The 23,421-nt window shown below is 39.6% G+C and overlaps 1 protein-coding gene across 5 annotated transcripts in view; it reads right to left on the bottom strand.

The window, feature by feature from the left end:
- Positions 1–23,421, bottom strand: part of SHANK3 (SH3 and multiple ankyrin repeat domains 3) — a 669,097-nt gene that overhangs the window by 358,116 nt on the left and 287,560 nt on the right. The window lies entirely within an intron of this gene.

Below are 23,421 nucleotides of genomic sequence, written 5' to 3'. Positions count from 1 at the left end.
TGGCCACACCCACATGTTACTGCAGCGCACATAGTGCGTCACAGATCACTACCTCCCTTAAGTGTCCCTCATTTTCAAGTTCTAAAGCTGGAAGGTATATATAACGAAAGATTAGGTTGGAAGACCCTGCATTTTAAAGAGGCAGATGATCTTATTCTGTGATGATGCTGTTTGCATTCTATTTTGCTAATTCTGTTCTAAACTATAAAATGCACCAATTAAATATGGCTTCAAAACAAAATGGAAACACTGCAATTCTGGTTAAAGAAACAAAAAAACAAAGCTGTAAACATGAAAAAAGAGAAGTGGTCATGGAAATTCATGAATTTGTTTATCTGTGCAGTATACCGTATATGAAGTAATCTGTGAAATCTTTTCGTTCAGTCTGCAGTGTATGACTAGGTTAGGAGCCTGAAAACTGCAAAGTGCAGAAATGTACAGCAGCTATTCCCATTTCTATTTCATTTAGTCAAATAAGTAATAGATTTATACTGATTACTTGCTCTGGTTTAAGTGACTGTACACTTTGCCTTAATAGAAAAATTTCAACATGTATTAAAAAGAGCTGCATAATTAGACAAGGCTCATTGTTTTTCAGTTAATATCCTTATTCTCAAATATAATTAAGTTCTTTGGCCATTGATTTTAGGAAGATTGATATAAAGGTCCCAATCACACCATACGCATTGGGCTGCACTGAGCCACCATGCCCAATGCAGTCCCAATGCACAAACAAGGCCCATTTGCGTTGAGTCCTATGAGTTCATTCACACTACTGCTCTGCTCTGTAGTGTTGTGTGCTGAATAAAGTAGGACATGCTACATTTTTCTGCAGCTTAGCTTGTTGCTACACACTACACTGCATCACAATGCGCTATGGTGCATAAAGATGAATGAAATGTCATTTTGTAGCAAATAAAAAAAAAAAAAGAAAATGTATACAGTGTGATGTGTCGTTGCAGCGCATGGCCATCGCTCCTTTTACAGCACAGGCATAGCACAGTCCCTGGTGTGAACAAGCCCTAAAAAAATGGGTCTTCTTTGCAATATGGTTCCATTTCTTTGCCAGAGCAAGAAGACAATTGATGCATTAAGGCTTCATTCACATAGGCATAAGCCCTTACCACCCCTCTCTTCAGATGGTGGTTCACAGGTGGCTGGGAGACGATATATTGCTTTCGCACTGCCTGTTTTGACCCTGAAAAGGCTGAACCACCACTCTGCAACCGCGTGCATTGCTGGGAGGTTGCGGCGCAGGTCTAGTCACTTAAATGCAACAGGGGGTATAATTGTTGTGGCAGCCCTAGAGCAAAGAATTGTGGCCATGGCATGTGTACAGCCCTGAACGGCTTTTAGGTGGGTTGTAAAACCAGGGCTCAATTGCCACTCCTGGCTTCTCATGTGAACAAAGCCTTAGCACTCAGCTTCCTTACTTGCTTGTAGCCAAGTAAAATGGTTTGGGTAGCTTACAGGAATAAACACATCATTTTAGCTTGGCACCAGGATCCTAGTGCAGGATCTCAATGCTCCTGGCACAGAGGTTCCTGGCACGGCATGAGTTGAGTATGCAAAATAGGGTTTAACACTTGAGTTATCAGAGTTAGAGTTATTAAACACAAAACCAAAAATGTAATGTATTGTAGTTTTTCCATCGATAGGGGGAGAACCTCTGGGTGACTCTAAGATGGAAAAGGACCTGGGGGTCCTAGTAGACAACAAGCTTAGCAGTGGCATGCAATGCCGAGCTGCTGCAAGCAAAGTCAATAGAATACTGGCATTCATATCCAGAGATAAAACAATAATTCTCCCACTCTACAAGACTCTGGTCCAGCCGCATTTCGAGTATGCCATCCAGTTCCGGGCACCGGTCCTCAGAAAGGATGTGCTGGAATTGAGAGAGTCCAGAGAAGGGCAACAAAGATAATTAGAGGAGACCAGCTATGATGAAAGACTACAAGCATGGAACTTATTCTCTCTGGAGAAAAGACGCTTGAGAGGGGATATGATATCAATGTACAAATACCGTACTGGTGACCCTAGCACAGCGACCAAACTTTTCAGCGAAAGGGAACTCAATAAGACACGTGGCCACTCACAAAAATTAGAAGAGAAGCGGTTTAACTTAAACTGTGTAAAGGGTTCTTAACTGTCAGAGCAGTAAGGATGTGGAATTCTCTTCCACAAGCAGTGCTATAAGCAGGGATCATCGATAGTTTCAAAAAACTATTAGATGGGCACCCTAAAGACCACAACATACAGGGCTATTTAATGTACTGTTAACAGAAAACACACAGACACTCATTATAGGTTGAACTGAATGGACTGGTATTTTTTTTCAACCTCACTAACTATGTAACCAATCATTAAATATTGTGGATGCCTTAGTTTTCTTTTTTTAGGTTTACTTCCTATTGTTTTCACCTGGTGATCTGGCCAGTTACTCACACACTGAAAACTTGTTCTACAGCTCTCAGGACCTCAGACTTGGCTGAAGGTTTACCTTCCAACATGACAATGATCCTAAGCACACGAGACAAGACAACTCAACACAACACAGGAGTGGCTATAGGACAACTCTGTGAATGTCATAGAGTGGCCTAGACAAAGCCCTGACTTGAACCCTATGGAACATCTCTAGAGATGCCTGAAAATATCTGTTAACCGACTGAGCTTGAGAGGATTTGCAAAGAAGAATGGCAGAAAATCCCCCAGTCCAGGTGTGCAAAGCTTGTTGTGTCATACCCAAAAAGCCTCAAGGCTGTAATTGCTGATAAAGATGTTTCCACAAAGTACAGAGTAAAGGATCTAAATGCTTAAGTACATGTAATATTTCATTTTTTTTCTCTTTAATAAATTCACAGATATTTCTAAAATGTTTTCACTTTGTCATTATGCTGTACCTAGTGTAGATTAATGAGAAAAAATATATTTAAAAGGTCCCTGCACCTTTCCCAAAGCTGCAGGGAAACTGCATTGTACAGTGCAGTTTTCAGTATGGGAAAAACCATGCAACAGTTTCCAGTGCATGGGGTTGCCATTAAGAATAATGGCATCCTCAGGCATCTCCTAAGCAGCAGTGTGGTTTTCTCTGCAGGTGCCACTGACCAGCTCAAATTTGAACCTAGCCTCACAGCTGGTTCACACTAGAAAGCAATGTGGGAAAGGTGTGTTCCATGTTTCCCACACCACATTCTAAAAGGCACTGCTTTTGCGATCTGAATACTTTGTTAACGGCACCCCAAATGCAGATTACAAACGCAATGTGTTTGTGAGTACTAGATCGCATGGCACTGCAGTACAATGCGATTTGGTGCAGCATATTTTTTTAAAGTAGTGAATGCGCTACTTTTTCTGCAATCCGGTGTAAATTCAGATCATTCAAAGGAATCAGGTGAAAATTGCACTGCAGGTGAACACACAGGAATCACATAGGAAGGCACACCAGGTTCATGTATGATTCTGGGGTAAGCCAGCTTCTAAAACAGAAAGTAAAATTTGGATAAGTGTGCATAAGTATGCAGATTTCCAGTTCTGGCTATCCTTTGACTTCACTTTTCTCTCTCTTTACCACAATTGCTTGTACACCCTACTCATGCACAAAGCTGTTTTTGACTACATTTCCCATGTATTATTCAATGCATTTTAGTTACTGGAGCATTATTTGCTAGAGCATTATGCCGTCATTCTACATGCCAATCATTACCCATATAACTGCATGTAACCACATAATACATCAGGGAGAATAACACAATGTTTGAAGCTGCAATAAATCAGAGCACAGTTTTTTCCTTTTCTCACCTACGATTAATAGTCCGTGACAATACAAGTCCTAATCTGAGCACAAGTGGGAAGAAATAATCAGGAAAACGCTGGAGGAGGAACAGGAAACAATTATCACAAATTGTATGTGCTGTTCTATTAACATGAGCCTAAACAAACAAGTCTTTAAAAAGCCATGTCGTATGTATAGGCTTTTGAAGGTAGTGTTCTCTGCCATTTCTGTAGACCTACTGTTCAAATCAGATTGCTCGTTTGAACATTTTTTTTTACTAACTTGACATTAGCTTATATAAAGAATACATGTTGGGGGGGGATTTACTAAAACCGGAACACTCCGAATCTAGTGCAGCTGTGCATGGTACCCAATCAGCTTCTAACTTCAACTTGTTCAATTAACCACTTCATTACCACCATTAGCCGAAAGCATGGCTCTGTTTTTCCAGAAGGGCGTCCATAGACGTTCACCCGGATCCACGCCCCATGTGCTCCCCCTGGGGTGCGCATCTGGAGTGCTCTGTGATCGCAGTAAAACACAGTGGCCCTTTACTATGTGATCAACTGTGTCCAATCACAACTGATCACAATGTAAACAGACTTGCCAGTTATCAGCAATAGTTTCTCCGCACTCTATCACATCGTGAGGAAAGGAGAGCAGGTAACCAGCAAGTGTGACGAGGGACATTTACATTGATAACCAAGGCACTAATCATGAGTGTCCTGATTATCAGCGGAGCCTTATCAGTGCCCATCAATACTGCCTATCAGTGCACATCAGTGCCGCCTATCAGTGCTCATCAGTGCCTCCTCATAAGCGCCGCCTATCAGTGCATATCAGTGCCACATATCAGTGCCCATTAGTGCTGCCTAACAGTGCCCATCTGTGCTGCATATCAGTGCCTCCTCATCAGTGCCCATCATTGCAACCTCATCAGTGACAATCAGTGCAGCCTATCAGTGCAGCCTATCACTGCCCATAAATTTAGCCTCATCAGCACACATCTGTGAGGGAGAGAAATTACTTATTTGCAAATTTTTATAACAGAAACTAAAAAAATGTTTTGTTTTTATTCAAAAATGTTGGTCTTTTTTCGTTTGTTTAGCAAAAAAAAAAAAAAAAAAAAAAAGGTAACTCATGTTGGGTGAACCTACAGAAGTACTTACACCCACCTGAGACACATGAAATGTGAACATTGTACAAACATTATCCCAAATTGACCTACGCATCATGGGTAATAATAGAAAGGGAACGGAGAGAGAAAAAAAAACAACCTCTGTTGGGGAAATTGAGAAACAGAGAGAGAAGATCAGAAAATAGGTGCATCTGCGAGGGGAATTGGCGGCTGTTCAAGCAGTACCTGGGCACTGTACCGAAAGGGCATTTAATCTGTAGAAATCTCTAAAGAATAGTACATCCAACCATACGTCTTTAAATGTATCTTGTTGGTCTTTGACCATATGAACCCATCCTTCAGCCTCCATAGTTACAGCAACCTCCCTCTTCCAATCTAATAGGGTAGGGGATTTGGATTGTTTCCAAAATCTAGGTATTAATGATTTGGCCGCATTCAGTAGATGTTGAGTGTTTTTTATAAAGTTTGATGGAGGAGGGAACCCCATGAAAAAGAAAATGCATAGGGAGGATTCTATGGGTCTAAGAGTCATTCGTTTAATCCATGGGGCGATAGCCTCCAAAAATGGTGTAATCTTGGGACAGGACCACCATAAGTGGAGGAACGTGCACTGGTGACCGCAGCAGCGGCCATCCACTATCGGGTACAAAAGAAAGCTCTATTTGTGTGAAAACATGATACAAATTTTATATGGGGACTGCTTGACTGCGCAATTTTCATTCAAAGTGTGACAGCACTAAAAGCTGAAAATTGGCCTGGGCAGGAGGGGGGTGAAAGTGCCTAGTGTTTAAGCTTTGACAATAAAACCTGGGAGCTGATTGGTTTCTATGCAGAGCTGCACCAGATTTTGCACTCTCCGGTTTTAGTTTATCTCCCCTGTTGTCTTCATTTATTGACAGCTGCCTAAAAAGTCTTCAAGCAATTGGTTTAGAAAAGTTGTATGATATAGAACTTTAAAACATTTATAAGAGCCTCCATGTAAAGCTTAACATTTTATTAAATTAAATGTGATAATGTATAGTGACTTGCAATGTAAACCAATGTGCTAACTAGCAGCATCGTAAGATAGGTATAATTTGTAGACTATGTATAAAAGAAATCTGTCTGCATATTTTACAATAAAATAAGTGGCAAAAAAGCTCTTAATCCAAAGTGCTTCCCACCCCATTAAAAACTGTTGAAAAAGAAAATATTCTAATATTTTGTATACAACAATTATACTGAAGTGTACTCAGTGATTACACCAAAGAAAGTAAAAAGAATGGTATATCACCAGAAACGCCCCTTTCAAATCAGCAATAATTTGTCGCACCATCTCCTCCTTGACTCTAGAGACTTTGATTTCCTTCCTTGCCTGTTTTCCACTGATTGTAATTGTTTGGTCTTATGAGCTATTTTTTACTTGTATTGTTCTATGTTAAATTCATACCAGAGATAATAATCCACATATTAAAATGAAATAATCTAACTTGAAACGCCAATGTTTTCTCTATATGCTTAAAATAGTAAAATAGCCATAATGTGCACAAAAATAAAAGCTAAATAAAAAAAAAAATTAAACAAAAACAAAAAAATAAATAAAACAGCCTGCCTATCATTTATATGAATCCAAGGTAAAAATCATACCCATAGATAAATTACCTTATTAAACAATCCATTTTTTTTTTTTTTAACCAGGGAATAACATTATTTAGCAATATCAAGCTAAACTTAATGGTCGTGTCAGATGAGATATCTGTTGCCAATGGCAGAAAGGCCAGGTTAGACAGCTATTTTTGTAATGGATTGACTGTCTTACTGTAGAAATACAGAAAGGAGTGCCAGACCAAAATTGGATAAGAGTCAAAGAAAATATTTATTGTTGATAAAACCAACTACTGCTGCTCAGCAATGGCTGTCAAGTTTTTACTCCACGACGATAGTTCACTACCGGTTCTAATATCCATCCAAGCATCCCAGTTTGAGCCCTAAAGAAGGAGGATGGCATTGCCCCCAAAACACATTAGCTGTTTTATATGACTTTTTTATCAGCAATTAAAATGATACTGGGCTCTTATCGTGTTTTGGTCTGGCACTTATTTCTGTATTTCTATGGTTTGAGCTACTGTTGGTTGCCCATCAAGGGAAGCCTTGCTTAGTGGGAGCCGCCACACCAGAGATATTGAGCTTTTTTAAAGTTTTCCTTCATCTGACTACATTTGCAAGTCTAGAAGTTCCCAGAGCTTCTTTGAGTGAGTTGTTACTGCCTTACTGGTCTGGAACAGTGCTGTATCTTAAGGCCCGTACACACGTACCGATCGTCGGCATACAAACGTCGGTGGACGAAGGATCTGCCGATTGTACGCGTGTTAGTATGGTGCCTCCGACAGATGTCTGCGCACAATCCGCGGACAAAAGTCTTTCGTGCAAACATGAAAATATTTGTATGCCGACACCAGAACGGACGATTGTTCGCCTGTCAGTACACAATTCGGCCGACAGACCGCAGATTTGCAAGACTGGGCATGCTCAGAAAATAGAAAACACAGGGAAAGTTAACCATTACATGACATCACTTCTGAAGTCGGCGGACAAAATTCTTGTGCTGTCCTTGTGCTGTCTTTGCACTTTTCAGCAGACACCGACATCCCGGGGAGAAAAGAGGAACATTTGTAAGCCGACCATCGGTACGTGTGTACGGGGCTTTACTTGCTAGTGAAGGGAGCAAACATCTTGCTAGTCTGGCCAATGACAGACAGACTTTTGCTAAGCACTGTTCACTTGCGAATTGGTAACACTATAACACTAACTTCTGTTCTGAAAAACCGTGCTTTCTTTGTAAAAAGTATTTGTTAAATATGGGAGTTGTAAAACGAAAGGTAATACAAGTTCAGTTAAAAAGTTGATAAAACATTTATTTATTTATTATTTTAAAAATTCAATATTGTAAATTAATGTTATTACAATATAGCTTTCCAGTTTATTCTGCAGCCAGCTATGATTTTATTACAATGGCAAAAACTGTTTTAAAATTATTTTCTTTGAACTACAGCAACCATGACAACAATAGGGTAAATTTTTTCAATGAATGTGTACAGAACTCCACTGGAAATGTAATTTCCTGCTCATGTTATTGGTCATCTGCATTGTACAGAAGAAAAAAGATTTTTAATAATTACCATTAACGACTAAGGAAAATCTTCACTTTCTAGCAGAGTTGCAGGGACCTCTAGAACCTTCAGCATCTGACGCTTCTGGGTTGTTCAATTGTGTCTACCCCAATATCCCATCCTTACTACTACATTATCTTTATGTCCTTTTAGAGACATAATAATGACATAACGGATTGGGGGTGCCACAGCACGTAGCGGGCAAACAAAGGCATCCAGCACCCCTGAAAGTGACATGCAGAAAATGTTACCAATGCCTATAATGCTGCAAGAGAGTGAATATCATATTTAACAAAGACACTAGTACTAGTATGTATTAAAATGTTTGATGCTGTGTGCAATTAAACTTTATTTGTAGTTTTCCAAATAGACAACTGTTCTTACTGATACCCAGATAAGAAGAGAAGTATGGGTATAGGGTTTTTTTAGAATTATACTTACCTAGCTGGATGCAGCATCGGTCCGATGCTGCATCTGCCCCGAAATGGCTTTAACACTGAGAACCAAGCCAGATGCCAGTCCAGGCATGTGGGCGGATGCCCACCATATGGTCACAATCTTTCCTGAGCCTTAACCGGCTTTGTGACGTCAGCCAAGAGCTGACGTTACCCGCTGTCTGCTGAAAACGGGTCACCGAAGTGCAGAACGGACTGCACTCCTGTGATCCACAGGAGTACAGCCAAACGAGCTTTGGCTGTACTTCTCCTTTAACCTCCCTGGCGGTATGATTGTTTCCAATTTTAGGTGCTGAAAGCGGTACCATCATTTTGCTAGTAATTCTTAAGGACGAGCAGCCCAAACCAACTATTTACATATGATATTTGTTTTACTGTGCGTTCTTCTTTATAACATCTCGGGTATGATAAAGTTAACACAAAATCAAAAATTATAATATAATAAATAACTATAAATAAGTTAAAGTGTATATATATATATATACGTATACATATATTCTAAATATATACATATATATATATATATATATATATATATAGAAAGTACAGTAAAACTGCAGGAAAGGGCACTGGGGAGCAAACTAATGTCAATTAATTTTATTTTGTAATGTAATCCAATAGGATTACAATATATCAGTGTGTTTGGTGTGTTATACTATTTGAATTTGCCGCCGGTTCAACCCCCTTGCAAGCGTCACGTCGCAGGAGACGGAAGCCGGGGCTCACAGCATCGGGCAGAAGATCCGGCCGCCGTATGCTGCAGGGACACAACAGCCTTAATACATTGCATACAATACAACTCAATGAGAGGAGGCGGGGTGGAGGCGGGGTGGAGGCGGGGCAGGTACGGCTCAGTACAGTTCAGCTACTGCGAGATTTCTGGAATAGAATACATCCCAGCAGACACTGCGAATCGCCGAATGACGTCATCGCCGATCGGACCCGGAAGTGAGGAGAGGAGGAATAAAGCAGAAATTAAGGTATTTACTAGCAAAAAAATAAAAAAAAAAGTTTCCATTGGTAAAAGCCATTTTAAAGGGGATTACATAGATCTAAAGTTCCAAAAATGGGTGGAACTCCACTTTAAGTCTTTGATGGTAAAGTGCGTTGGACTGACAACACCATGATTTCAAATTCAGCTGTTCTTGATTTCCTGAGTGTTGCAGGTTAAGACAGAAGATATGGTAATAAAACTAAATTAAACTAAAGAAAAATGTGCAATCTGCAGTTAATACATGTCTTTAAAGAAGATCTTCATGGTAAAAATTTAAAAGTCAGCAGCTGCAAACATTGTAGCTGCTGACTTTTAATTAAAGGATGCTACCTGCACTTAGATTGCCTAGGTGATCGAAAGTAGTTACCAACCGAAATTATAATGTGCCGAATGTGGTAGAGTTGGGGGCAGGGGGGAGACATAAAGTGGAACTTCCTCTTTTTCTAAACATTACAACTGTATAACTACTCTGGCTGTCTGCATCACTAGATTGTTATTATCTGAAAGAATTTAGTGCTAGGAATTGTTTTAAATTGAGTGAGACCTTACATTCAGCTTGGGAGCCAAATATCTCGATTAAGCCTGTGTCCAATTTATGGTGGAGAATGCACAATTTTTATGGAGCCAGATTACAATCTCTCCCTACAAACTATTTTTCATGAATTAGTATAGATATTTTATAACTTTTTTTTAAATTATTGTATTGTTAAATTATATAGTACTTCTTCTAACATTATTTGCATTTTTTTTTATAACAGTGTATCTTTAAAACTTTATTGTCTGCAGGTCTTATTACAACATCAATATGTCCAAACTGTAATGGATTCATGTAACTGTCATACAATGTTTTCAATTAAATGTAACTGTGACTGGTGAGTTTATTTATTTAAAAAAAATGCCTCTTAAATACTTTAGTGTCTTTCATTGTTCATAGTGGCTTCTTCTGTAAGGATATCCGCAAGGAGATCTGGTTACACAGTCACGGTGTTAAAAGTGCTGAATGGCCAAATCAATGTTCTATGAGGTTATGTAAAGTGAATGAACAAACTGGGGCTAACATACAAGAAATAATTTCCTGAGAAAAATAATCTCTTTCATAATCATTTTGATTTAAGACTCTCAATTAGCTGCAGTCCGGTCCATGTTCACAGGTGAGACATGTTGTTGTTGCAGGCATTTCAGCAAATTTTCTATATGACTGAATTGCTGTGTGGGCGTAATCCTTTGAATCTTCCAGTCTGATTTAGTTTAATTACCTATTCTTATGAGAAATGTGGCTGTATGTGGGGGGTTAATTCTACAGTGAACCTATGCATGCAATTAAGCACCATATTTTCTTGAAGCCCTTAGACTCATTTGTTCATTGCATGGCTATATGACCTTTGCTGTTCCCTAAACAATGATTTATATGGAAATCAATTTTTAGGAGATTAATGTAAACTACTATGGCACATATTGCTGATAGAAGAACAGGCAATAAATGTAAGACAGTAGAGTGAAATACAGGATATATGCACAATCTTAAGTCACAAAGAACACTACTCCAAAAATAAATATTAAAGTGAACATGTGCCCGGATCATGCATGTGACGATAATCCGATCTGATGACCCCAAACTGAGGATTATGCAGCAAAAAGTTTACATTTAAATCTAAAAATTATTAAGCAGAAAGGAACAATAACAACAGAAATAGACATGATTAAACACCCATACACCAGAGTACAGTTTAGCTTGAGACATGAAGCAGGCCATCATAAATCCTCTTAAAACCATCAAGGATCTGCACAGCCTGTTAATGAGCATTGTCATAAATGGCTACCACAAATAGTACTTAGGAGAGACTGCAATTCCGGAGACTTTTAAAACAGCCCTATCTTAAACAGTCTCATAGAATGCACATCTCTCAGACTGGGGTAGTGACCTACAATAACATACAGATGAGCTATCCAGAGTTAAAGTTCATAATATTTCAATAATTCATGCCATGAAGGTGTTTCTTTAACTACTTGCTGACCATATAACTTAGATATATGGTGGTGAAGTGGCACGGTTGCACCGGATCACGTACCTAGCATGTGATCTGACACTTCCAGGTCTGGGGCACGCATGAGTGCCGCCACGGGCTTGCTGTGATTATACACAGCAGGACCTGATCGAAAGGTACAGCAGACCAGATGTCGGCAGCACCCGCCGATCCTTCGATGCAGAGAAAGAATGGCAGTCTGTCTATGTAAACAAGCCAGATTGCCACTCTGTCAGTACATAAGGCATGGATCCTGTGTATCTACAAAGCAGGGACATGAATCTATGCCTTTCCCTAGTACAAGCACCTCCTCCACAGAAGGAAAACACCAGCTAGGCACACAATTAGCCCTTTGATCGCCCCGGATGTTAACCCCCTTCCCAGCCAGTGTCATTAGTACAGTGACAGTGCATATTTTTTTAGCACTGATCACTGTATTGGTGTCACTGGTCCCCAAGAAGTGTCAGTTAGTGTCTGATTTGTCCACTGCAATATCGCAGTCCTGCTATAAGTCGCTGATCGCCGCAATAACTAGTATAAAAAAAAATATCCCATAGTTTGTAGACGCTAAAACTTTTGCGTAAGCCAATCAATATTTGTTTCCCAAAAATATGTAGAAGAATACATACTTTCCTAAATTCATGAAGAAATTTGTTTTTTAAATGTTTTTATTGGATGTGTTTTATAAAAAAAAAAAAAAAATTGTCCTTATTTTTTTGTTTATAGCGCAAAAAATAAAAATCGCAGAGGTGATCAAATACACTAAAAAGAAAGCTCTATTTTTTGGGGGGAAATGACATGAAATTTTATTTGGGTACAGCGTCGCAAAATTAAATTAACACAGTGCCATATAAAAAATGGCCTGGTCATGAAGGGGGGTAAATCTTCCGGAAGGCACGTGGTAATAATAGTTTAGAGAATAACAATCAGTTTGATACCACTTGCACCTATGCTATACTATGCTGAAAGCAGATCTGTGATATAGACATCTGTGCTTGGTATTTATGAAATCGTTTAATTCCATTTAGTATCATGCTATGTCAATATTATGTTGGTTGTCATATTGTAAAAACCATATGAAAATACAAACATAGATAAAATGCTTGGTAATAACAGAGTCTGTTCTGAAGCATCAAAAATCACTTCTTACATCACACCCCTCAGCTCTTTTGATTGAGTGGAGGTTTGCACAGTGATACCCTCTGGAGGGGGGAACAAAAAACTGCTGCAATTCACAGCTGCAGCTCTCATTTTCAACGGCAACCATTAGAAGTCTTTTCTGAGGGCCAGTGACAGAATCAGACTTACTCTGAAGTGAACTGGACTCTACACAGGAACCGAAGATCATGGAAGATCATGGAAACTTGCCTAAGCACTTTTCATTTTTAATTCCATTTATTTTACTGTTGCTATAGTCTGTTTTATATTATTTATCTGTAAATATAGTTCTTGAACTGTTTTTTTTTCCTTTCACTAAAATCATAAATTGTTAGGTTAAATTCATGAATGCTCTTAATAAGAAATGAAGGAATCGCTGCCTCTTGGAAGAAAGCTACCATATTTTAGCACTCTGTTTTATTGATTCTGGCATGGCAATAAATATCACAGACATTTCTTAAAGGTCTGATTTGCAACAGCAGATACTGTGAAGGGTGCATGTTTCTATTAAAAGGTGTGGAAGCGGCTATAGTTTGGTATGTAAAGGGTTAACTGCAGAGCTTACCAACCCCAGTGACAATCACTCTTAGTTTAGTTGTTGTTCTGAGAGCTGGAAAATCTCTGTGCAGGGTGAGGCTAAAAGTGCAATCATCACAATCTGGTGGCAATAGCAGGATCTGCTGTCATCACATTTTTTTCAGTCTCAGATCCCATTGCTGCCACCAATATGTGACAGTAGCAGTTTTAAGTCCCACATCTGCCAGAATGTGATGACAGCCGTCTAGATTCTGCCACTGCCACTAGAATGTGATGATTTCACTCCCACCCTGAGACACTGGTCCTCAGATCTTAAAGTGGAGTTCCGGCCTATTTTGCAACTTTAGTGATTCCTGGAGTGCTCGCTATGCTGATCAACAATTGGGCATTTTCAATTTTTTTTGGGGGTCCCTTACCTTATTTTCAGGGCATTTTTGATTCTACTTCCTCCTTCTCCCCCCTCTGTGGCCACGGGCACCGACATCACTTCCTTCTTTGCATTGCATCCTGGGAGCTGTTTGTCATCACTCCCAGGAGGCTGGAATCAGGAAGAACTCCCAGACCACTCCCTGGAATCAGGAAGAAGGACACAGCAGATTACGCTGTGGCTTCAGATGCCCACATCCAAGATGGCCGCGCCCAGACAGCGTTTTTAAAAGTAAGATTTTGACAAAAATCCAATACTGTACACCTTGTAAGTGTGAGAATAGCGGTTCTGTAAAGGGCGATGGATTAGTATTATAGGGGTATTTTTAGTTAAAAAAGGTATTTGAGGCCGGAACTCCGCTTTAATCTTAGCATCTTTTTATTGACCCCCAGAAGATGTCACAGAGCAAACTCCACCAGAGGAAATTTACTTTTTGCCAGGTATTCAATCTATATTTATTTCCAGATGGCACATTTTAATAATCTGACAACCAACAACTTATTGAATGAAATGAAGTTATGATTTGATAAAGACCAAACATGTCAAATTGGATCCCTATTTATGCCTAGAAAATTTTATATGACCAGCTCACTTTCTGAATAGATGTGTTTTATATCCTTCAGAACCTTAGAGAAGAAACAACTTCATATTTAAGCAGCTAGAGACGTATTTTAAAGCTCTTGCACCACTTATTAAAAATATGCAGTTTTGGGAATGTACTCTAATTACTCACATTTTTGTGGTGACGAAGCAAACTATAGCATAGTCTTGGAGAACACCGCTTCTTAGATTTGAGGAGGTTATGGACCAAGTGCAGGATACGCTTGGCAATGAAAGGTTTATGGTGATCCTTGAGGACAAGTATGACAAATTCCAACAAATTTGGCAGCTTTGGATAGACCACTTCCTGTCCTCTCAATTTACCTCTTGATTTCTAGGCCTGTAAAGCTCTCAAGTGATATAGCCTCAAAAAAACCCTGGGGTAGCCACTAGTGATCGACCAATATCGTTTTTTTTAATGCCGATACCGATACCAATATTTTGGTCATCAGATATCGGTATCGGCCAATATCTGCCAATATTTTTACACATGTAAAAAAAAAATGTTTATTCTTTTTTTTTTATATAGACCCCAAAACCCTCCTCAGCACCGAAAAGCATTCAAAACGCCAAGTTTGACTGTTTTGAATGCTGTCAGTTTTTTTAATTCGGCGGCGAGTACCCGGAAGTGATGTCATGACATCACTTCCGGAGACCTGGGTCTTCTCTTGGGCGGCGCCGGTGGAGGTAGGATGCCCGGGTCTCCTCCCGCTCCTTGTAAGGACAGCCGAGCGGCTTCTCATGACAGCCGCATCGGTTGTCATTACAAGTCAGCCGACCGTCGGCTATGGACACTGGTACCAGGGTGATGCCTCTAGCTGCAGGCATCACCCCCAGGTACAAGCACTTTCCCTAAATATCGGCAATATCGGCAAATCAAAAGGCCGATTCCGATATATCGGAAAAGTGCATATCGGCCCCCGATATATCAGTGTTGCCGATAATCGGCCGATCTCTAGTACCCACCTTCCTTCTCCTTTTTCCTCTCTCCCCCCTTCTGCTTCCTTTCCTTTTTTCCGCAGCTTGCTTCTATATGCTTCCATCCCTCAATGCTCATGTAAAATCCAGTTGAATAGGGCCTTGGCTGAAAGAGGCATTTTTTTTTTGTATTCTTATTAATTTTTTTTGTTTTTTGCCAGGCCATATGTTTCTTTTGTGTCATGGAATCCCAGAGACATCAGTGGTTTACTACATGACATTGCCTCAATAGTCTGGAAACTTTCTCTTTCTTTCTTTTTTTTTTGGCATCTTTTTCCACACATATGCTCCTAAAGCCTTAGAAATCTTACCTTTATAACTTGATGCCCTACAAGTTCTATACCTTCTATATCTTATTACGGTATCAGACTGTCATCGCTCCTACTTAGCACTTGGGAAGCAAAATTTGTACAACCTCTACCGTTGCTTTAAGTGCACATTTTGTTACTGTACTGTTTTATTTTCCTTGTTATACTGAAAAAACTTTAATAAAAAATTTGTAAAAAAAAAAAAAAAAAAGTATGCAGTTTTATCTGAATAGTCTGGCATAGGTGCATGTCAAAGCAACTATAAAAGTCACAAATAATGCCACTCTAGGGCTTTTTCAATAACACATATGAAATTTTGCATATTTTCTGGAGGCCCAACTACAGCACCTTGCAGGCTGGGAAGCTGGTAGTTTGCACGCGTCCTCCTATAATATATTTACTTCTTTATTTCATAATGACAATCCTTTGTTGGATTTAGACTCCACTATTCCCCCTTTCAATCATTTTACCTATCCAACATTATATTTCATATGTAAGGTCTGGCAGTCCGCTAAAAAATATATTGGCATCTCAGGTTATACTAGATTCATTCGAATAGAGCATTTTCAAAAATGTTACAACTGGCAGGATTTTCCAGATGGGAACATGCAGGGATTACTACCCTGATACAACTACCGGTATACTCAGATGGGGTCTTGAATATGTATCAACAGCTCTGTACTTTCTATAATTTAAAGAGGAAGTAAACTCATCATCAAAACTTTTTCACATTCTAAGCCACATTAGTAACACAATTCATTGCTCCCTGTGACACTCTCCTTACTTGTGTAATCTTTTTACAATCTGTCCTGCAGTATTTCCTGACGTCATCGGCGCATGCGCGGTCTGTGATTTGATTTACGGCACGCTATGTGTGCCGTTTCCCCATCCACATCAAGCCCTGTATGTAATTTCCTCTGACAGCGGCACAGCTACGAACACTCGCGAAACTATCCTTTCCCTCTCAGTTTCCTGGTTCTCCTCCCACAGTAACGGCGATTGAAAAAGAGGCTTGAATATCATGTGATCACGCATGCGCGGGATTTCAGGTAGGGAAACAAGGAAGGGAGGAAATTACGTCCACAGGGGAGGCAGAAGTCCTTAGTAAAGATAGCGCAGCCTATTCCAGGAAGAAGATTTTATTCCAAAAAAAGAAAAATAGTAAGTATTAAGCATTTTGATTATCATTGCCCTGTGCAGTGATTGATAATACCCTGTAGATTGACATTATATTAAAAAATAGAAACAGAATGCAGAGTTTACTTCCTCTTTAAATAATTTAATTTAGATCAAAGGTGGCTTTTCCAATATTTACAGCTAAGACATGCTTTGAAGATTCAAGGTTTGGCCCCAATTGTCTCCTTTTCTTCTGTTCCTATTTTGGACAGTATAGTTAGAGTAAATTCTACCAAGGGCCTCATCACCAAGTTCTATAAGTGACTGTGATCTGAAATGCTTTCTGACATTACTGTTCCATGTAATTAAAGATGGGAGGCAGAAATGTATGTGGCCCTAGGGGATATATGGGATCAAATACTACAGAATGTACAACTTACCTCAATATCTTCTACTCAAAGAGTGACTTAACTTTTTATTTCGTATAGGGCTTACCGCACCCGTGAGTTGCTGCACAGGGTAGGAAGGAGAGAAAATTCTGAATGCGCCAGATGCATTCAGTCTCTTGGCTCCTTTATGCACCTCTTTTGGAAATGCCTGAAGTTGTTTCAGTATTGGCAGGAAGTATTGGATTTGCTAAATTCTGCATATGATACTGAGCTGACTCCAGATCCCGTTTTATGCCTTTTAGGATATGTACACTCTAATAGCCTGGATTGTGATCATACAATGGCCATTTTGAGTACTCTTTTTATAGCACATAAGCTGATAGCCTGCCACTGAGTTTCACCCAACCCTCCTACCCTTGGGGACTGGATTTGGGAAATAGATAACTATGTAATGTTTGAAAAATACACTTATGTTCAACGCAACGCCTTTTAGAAGTTTGAAAGGACACGGAGAAAGTGGATAGATAAATCACGTTCTAATTTTGATTTGAATCCATAATAAAGACTGGGTATATTGTAAAGCTTGTCAGGGAAAGTCTGTTGCAGAAATGTTTTCTTATATACTCTGTTCTGGAGTATTTCTGAATACTCTTTGAATATCTGTGAATATCTTGGAAAAATTAGATGATAATGTCAAATGTACTGATACTGATAACTGCTTGGAGAGGTGATTTGACCTTTGTTCAAATGTTTTTTGGTGTTTGTTTTTTTTTTTTGTGTTTTTTTTATACCTTAAGCCCCCGTTCACACTAAGGTGACCTGTGAGGCGACCTGGTCGCCTCACAGGTCGCCGCAGGTCGCCTCCCATAGGGAAGCTGCAAACCCGTTCTAATAGGAGCGACACAAGTCGCTTCGACTTAGAAAAAGGGTCCGGAGCTTCTTTGGGGCGACCAGGAGGCGACCGCCATAGACTTCAATGTTATGAAGTCCGTGGCGGCCGCTCCGAGGTCACGGCACGCTGCTCGCACCGCGATCTCGGAGGTCGCCCCGGGAAGTAGCGCCGCGTGTATGTGAACCGGCGCTAAAAAATAAAATCTAAATAAAAAAAATGGAGTGCAAATAACTACATTTCACCTGGTATCAGCCTCCTGCAATCTCTCTGCAGCATAAATGGGAACAGCATAAGGAGCCAGTCAGAAATTTTGCAGTGCTTTTGTGCTAACAAGAAACATGCTGATGGGATGAAAGATCAGAGTAACAGATAGATGAGTTCATCAATGTATTGCTTCTCTTTTCACTGTCCAGTCACAAGCAGATAATGCTGGGTTGCCTTGTCACAGCCTCTGCAGCTTACACATGTATTTGAAAATGAGTGCAGACTACACCTGTTTTTACATGAACTGTTGGACAGGACAAGTTGGTTTGTTGCAGGCTGGCTGGTAAGTTGAACCGGTAAATTTTCTTTGTTTTTGCTTGACATGCATCGTTCTTCCATGTGCTCCTTGCTGTTAAGGCCAGTAATAGAGGCAGTTGCCATTTGTTTTTACTGGCAGAGGGACAAGGCCTGTGAGAGTTACTTATGTGCAGAAGAGTAAAATCATAGACAGGGCTATGCTGTGTTACGGAGCTGTGTAAATCTCAAAACGATATGGACAGAAAAAAAAATCCTTTGGCAGGTAAAACAACTCCCATGTATGTAGTTTAACTATACATTTAGCTGTTTGCCTTGAGTTTAGTTTTAAATACCACACTTACCATCTCAAATGTCTCATGGTATATAACACACAAGCAAACCTGGAAACAACTTCTATTTGACAGAATGTACTATGATGATTTTACTGTTGGTTCAATGGAAGAGAAGAGAATGTTTGGAGCAAAGCTAGGCCCACAATGATAGGGAGCCCAGTAATAATTTGCCACTTTTATATAATACTGCTATCCCATCGCACTATAAGGTGTCTAAATCCACTGATGTTTCTCTGCTCCCTCTGTTCAGGAAGCAGCCTATTTAAAGGCTAAGTTCACCTTTTGAAAAAAGTAATAAATGCACATGCTTTTTCAGATAAAATGCGCATTTATTATTATTTTTTTTTCTTAGGAGCCTGCAAGAGCATTGTACGAGCGATCAGAGGATCGTGGGTTTAAGGTCAGATTCCTGGACACACTGGCAATAGCTCTTTGCTCGTATATCTGTACATGCAGACAGTTCCTGACCTGTCGGCAGTGTGATTAAACTACTGGCGTGCTTATCAGCACACTTACAGTTCATTCAAACTACAAGTCCATATGCAGTGGTAGAGGATGGGACTTGTAGTTTTTTCATTCACAGATCTCTCTGCTATGGTAACCAGGAAGCGATGACATGACATCACTTTACCTAGATGTCAATGACGCCATTTTTTTAAAATTGTATTACAAAATGCAGATCTTGGCATTTTAAATGCTTTCAAGTGCAAAGAAGGGATCTGGGGTCTTATTGACCCCAGATCCCTGCATAAAGAGTACCTGTCACAAGTCTATTGCTGTCACAAGGATGTTTACATTTCTTGTGACAGCAATAAAAGTGAAAAAAAAAACAAGTAACGCGACAGTGTAAAAAATAAATAAACAAATAAATGATTTATTAAAAAAAAAAAAAAAATAAAGTGCCCCACCTCCCCGTGCTAGCGCGCAAAGGTGAACTCGTGCATCGGTCCCACACGCATGCAAACAATGATCGTCCCACACATGTGAGGTATCGCCGCGAATGTCGGATCAGATCATGGGCAGTAATTCTAGCACCAAAACTCTTCTGTAATCTAAAGTGGTAACTTGTAAAGGTTTTAAAATGTTGCCTATGCATAGTAAAATGTACGTAATTTGTTGCCGTTGTGTGAGCGCGTTCGCAATTTTAAAGCATGACAAGTTTGGTATCTATTTACTCAGCATGACATCAACTTTTATATTTTACAAAAAAATTGGGTTATATATTGTATTTTTTCCCAAAAATTGCACTGAAAAAACCGCTGCGCAAATACTGTGTGACATAAACAATTGCAAAACACACCATCTTATTTTCTAGGGCCTCTGCTTTAAAACTAATGATATAATGTTTGGGGGTTCTAAGTAATTTTCTAGCAAAAAATACTGATTGTTACATGTGAACAAAAAGTTCAAGAAAATACCTGGTCTTCAAGTGGTAATTTTTAATATTTTTTTAGATTTTACTATTTTGTTTTTTCATGTTTTTACTTTTTTTTTTTTTTTATTACCCATACTGCAAGGAGGCGGAAAATCCCTTATGTAATTGTTGTGCCAGGTCCTCTTTATGTACACATCAGGAGTCTATAATGGACTGGTCTCTCCTCTACCAGACAGAGAGTCCTTTGATCTGCATGTACAACTGACAGTTATGCTGGAATTTTGACAGATCTGAACCTGATTCACTCTCAGCAGGAGGGTATCAGGGAAGATGAGCCAGGTGAGTCCAAGTATCCAGGAGACAAGGGGGTGGGAGCATGGTGAGTCCAAAAACCAGGAGACAAGGGGGGTGAGACTTTTCCTAATTTTCTGTCCCTAATACACCAAGAAAATAAATTAGGGGTTTGGTGGTCACCTGGCTAGAAAGACACAGAGAGTAAATAAATGCTGCTTTGCATATTGCCCTAAAGCATAGTAAATTGTATTCACAACATTTAATAGTTGGCTTCCCTCTATTGAACAGCTTTATGGAGATGCTGATTTAATTTTCCAGCAGGACTTGGCACCAGTTCACACTGCCAAAATCATGGCATCACTGTCCTTGTTTGGCCAGAAAATTTGCCAGACCTAAAGCCCATAGAGAATCTGTGGGGTATTGTCAAGAGGAAGATGAGAGACACCAAACCCAACAATGCAGATAAGCTGAAATCCACTATCAAAGAAACATGTGCTTCCATAACACCTCAGCAGTGCCACAGACCAGAGGCGTAACTAGAACCTTCAGGGCCCCGATGCAAGAAACCATGAAGGGCCCCCCAGACCCCTGGCCGGGGCCCTTCCCTTCAAGCCCGGGGCTCTTCCCACTAATCCTGGGGCTCTTTAATCTCATTGCATGGCCTTTTATTATGGTCCCGCATCAGGATCCTTTCACAAGTTCTGCAGTGGGCCCCCTTCCTGCAATCTTGGGGCCTCCCCACAGTGGTGAAATGCCAGGGCCCGGTCGCAAGTGTGACCTTTGAGATCCTAGAAGTTCACCCACTGGTTTGCTACCGGGCCCCCTGGAGCATGGGGCCCGGTAGCGATTGCAACCCCTGCAACCCCTGTAGTTACGCCCCTGCCACAGACTGACTGCCTCCATGCCACGCCACACTGATGCAATAATTCACGCAAAAAGAGCCTCGACCAAGTATTGAATGCATAGTATACTGTACATGGACATACTTTTAGTAAGTCAACACTTCTGTATTCTTTTTTTTTTTATTGGTCTTATGTAATATTCTAGTTTTCTAAAATACTGATTTTTGGGTTTTTTACTAGCTGTAAGTCATATTCATCAGAATTAAAATAAAGAAATGCTTGAAATACTTCACTTAGTGTGTAATGCATCTATATAATATAAATGAGTTTCACTTTTTAAATTGAATTACTGAAATAAATTAACTTTTTGATGATATTCTAATTTTATGAGATGCACCTGTATACCTGTGTGTTAAGCTGTGATCAGTCTGTATACTGCAGCGCATAGGAGAAGAAAAAAGTGTTGGTGCCAAATCATATTTAAAGCAGAACTTTATCCAAAAGGGGAATTTCCACTTTATGTCCCCCCTCCCCATTACATTTGGTACATTATTGTTTTTTTTGGGGGTGTGAGTTTATACCTAGTTTGGATAGGTACCTGCTCCTTTTTCCGTTCAAACTGCCTAGGCAATAAGAAGATCGGTCCCCCTATTTTTACCTGCAGCCTTCCGGGACATATCACAGGTTCCAGAAGGCTGTGAGACCATTCACAAATTACAACACGGCTTGTGCATGCACAGTGGGAAGCTGTCTGAGAATCTGCAAGTATTGACAACTGGCTTCTCACACTAAATATGCCAAAACCAGCCCAGGTGAGGATGGCAATGGATCATTGGACAGGTAAGTGTCCTTTTATTAAAAGTCAGCAAATTTTTTCTTTCTAGAGTGAAGTTGGTGTGCACAGTAGTTGAGCATTTAACCATCTTCCAAAAACCTTTTTATGTTTACTGCAGCATATGCTTTTTCTACATATTACCATAAGGTATTGTAAGATACTGTTTGATTAAATAATTCTCCCTAGTAAATTGCGGATACTCACAAAAAAAGATGAGTGTCTCTGTATATGTTTGCCAGCCATCACAAACTGACCAAGTTAAATATTATGATCCTTAAGTTGGCCATACATTCATAAATGTCATCCAGTTTATAATGAACTGGTCAAAAATTATTTGATTACTGATGGCCACCTCCAGTCCGACATCTTTTGATAAATAAAACAAGTCGGGCCAAAAATTGTGGGCTAAATAAGCAGCTGCATCCAATCAGATGTAGGGAGATTTATCTATCCTAACTGTAAAGCATGGATGGAGGAATCTGTTTAACCTTTTTTGTTCAGCTTTAGTGTATGGCCATTATTATACATAGATTCCGGTACTAGAGGTACTAGAACATCAAACATACTGTATTTTGGGTTCACATGCCATAGGAAATCACATTAGAACATGGTCAGTTCCCAGTATCCCAGAACACGTGACAGAATTCATCAGCATTCAACAGTTCCAGAAGTAGATAAATTGTGATTAATATAACCTTCCAAGCATGTATTCCTAACACTGTTACTACACAGGATGCCTTTCTATTAAATTCCACAAAATGTCTGCCTTGCGCCAAGATGATCTATCTATTTTCCTTACTGAAGAAAAGCTGCACTAATAAAAAAGCAGCATAGCGTTTCAAAATGATAAGCCACTGAGATAATCAAATACAAGCAACCAATGGTTTTACCTACTTTATATGCAATGAGATAATATGCAGTCAAAAAACTCACACTGGGGCTGATTTACAAAAGGCAAATAGTCTCTTCAATTTGGAAAGGAATTTTTACTTCGCTCAGAGAATGAAGTGAAGCTAACTTCCAATATTTAATCACGAATAAGCAAAAAATACCTTTTTTTTTCCTTATGTGCAATTGGGTGTCTTTTGCAAAGTGACTTTTCACCACATTCACTAAACTAAGGGAAAATTCCCTTGCAAAGTGAATGACCTATTTGCCTTTAGTAAATCAACCCCACTGTAAACTTTTGGCCACCCCTTCCACTATATAATGCTGACTAAAAGCAAAGATACACACATACGAGTCCATTTATAAAGTAGCAGCACTGCCATATAGATGTTTAAA

Source organism: Pelophylax lessonae, assembly GCF_965119305.1.
Source record: "Pelophylax lessonae genome assembly, chromosome: 4".
Classification (NCBI taxonomy): Eukaryota; Metazoa; Chordata; class Amphibia; order Anura; family Ranidae; genus Pelophylax; species Pelophylax lessonae.
The sequence above is the reverse complement of the archived record's forward strand: the minus strand, read 5'-3'. Positions and strand labels throughout refer to the sequence as shown.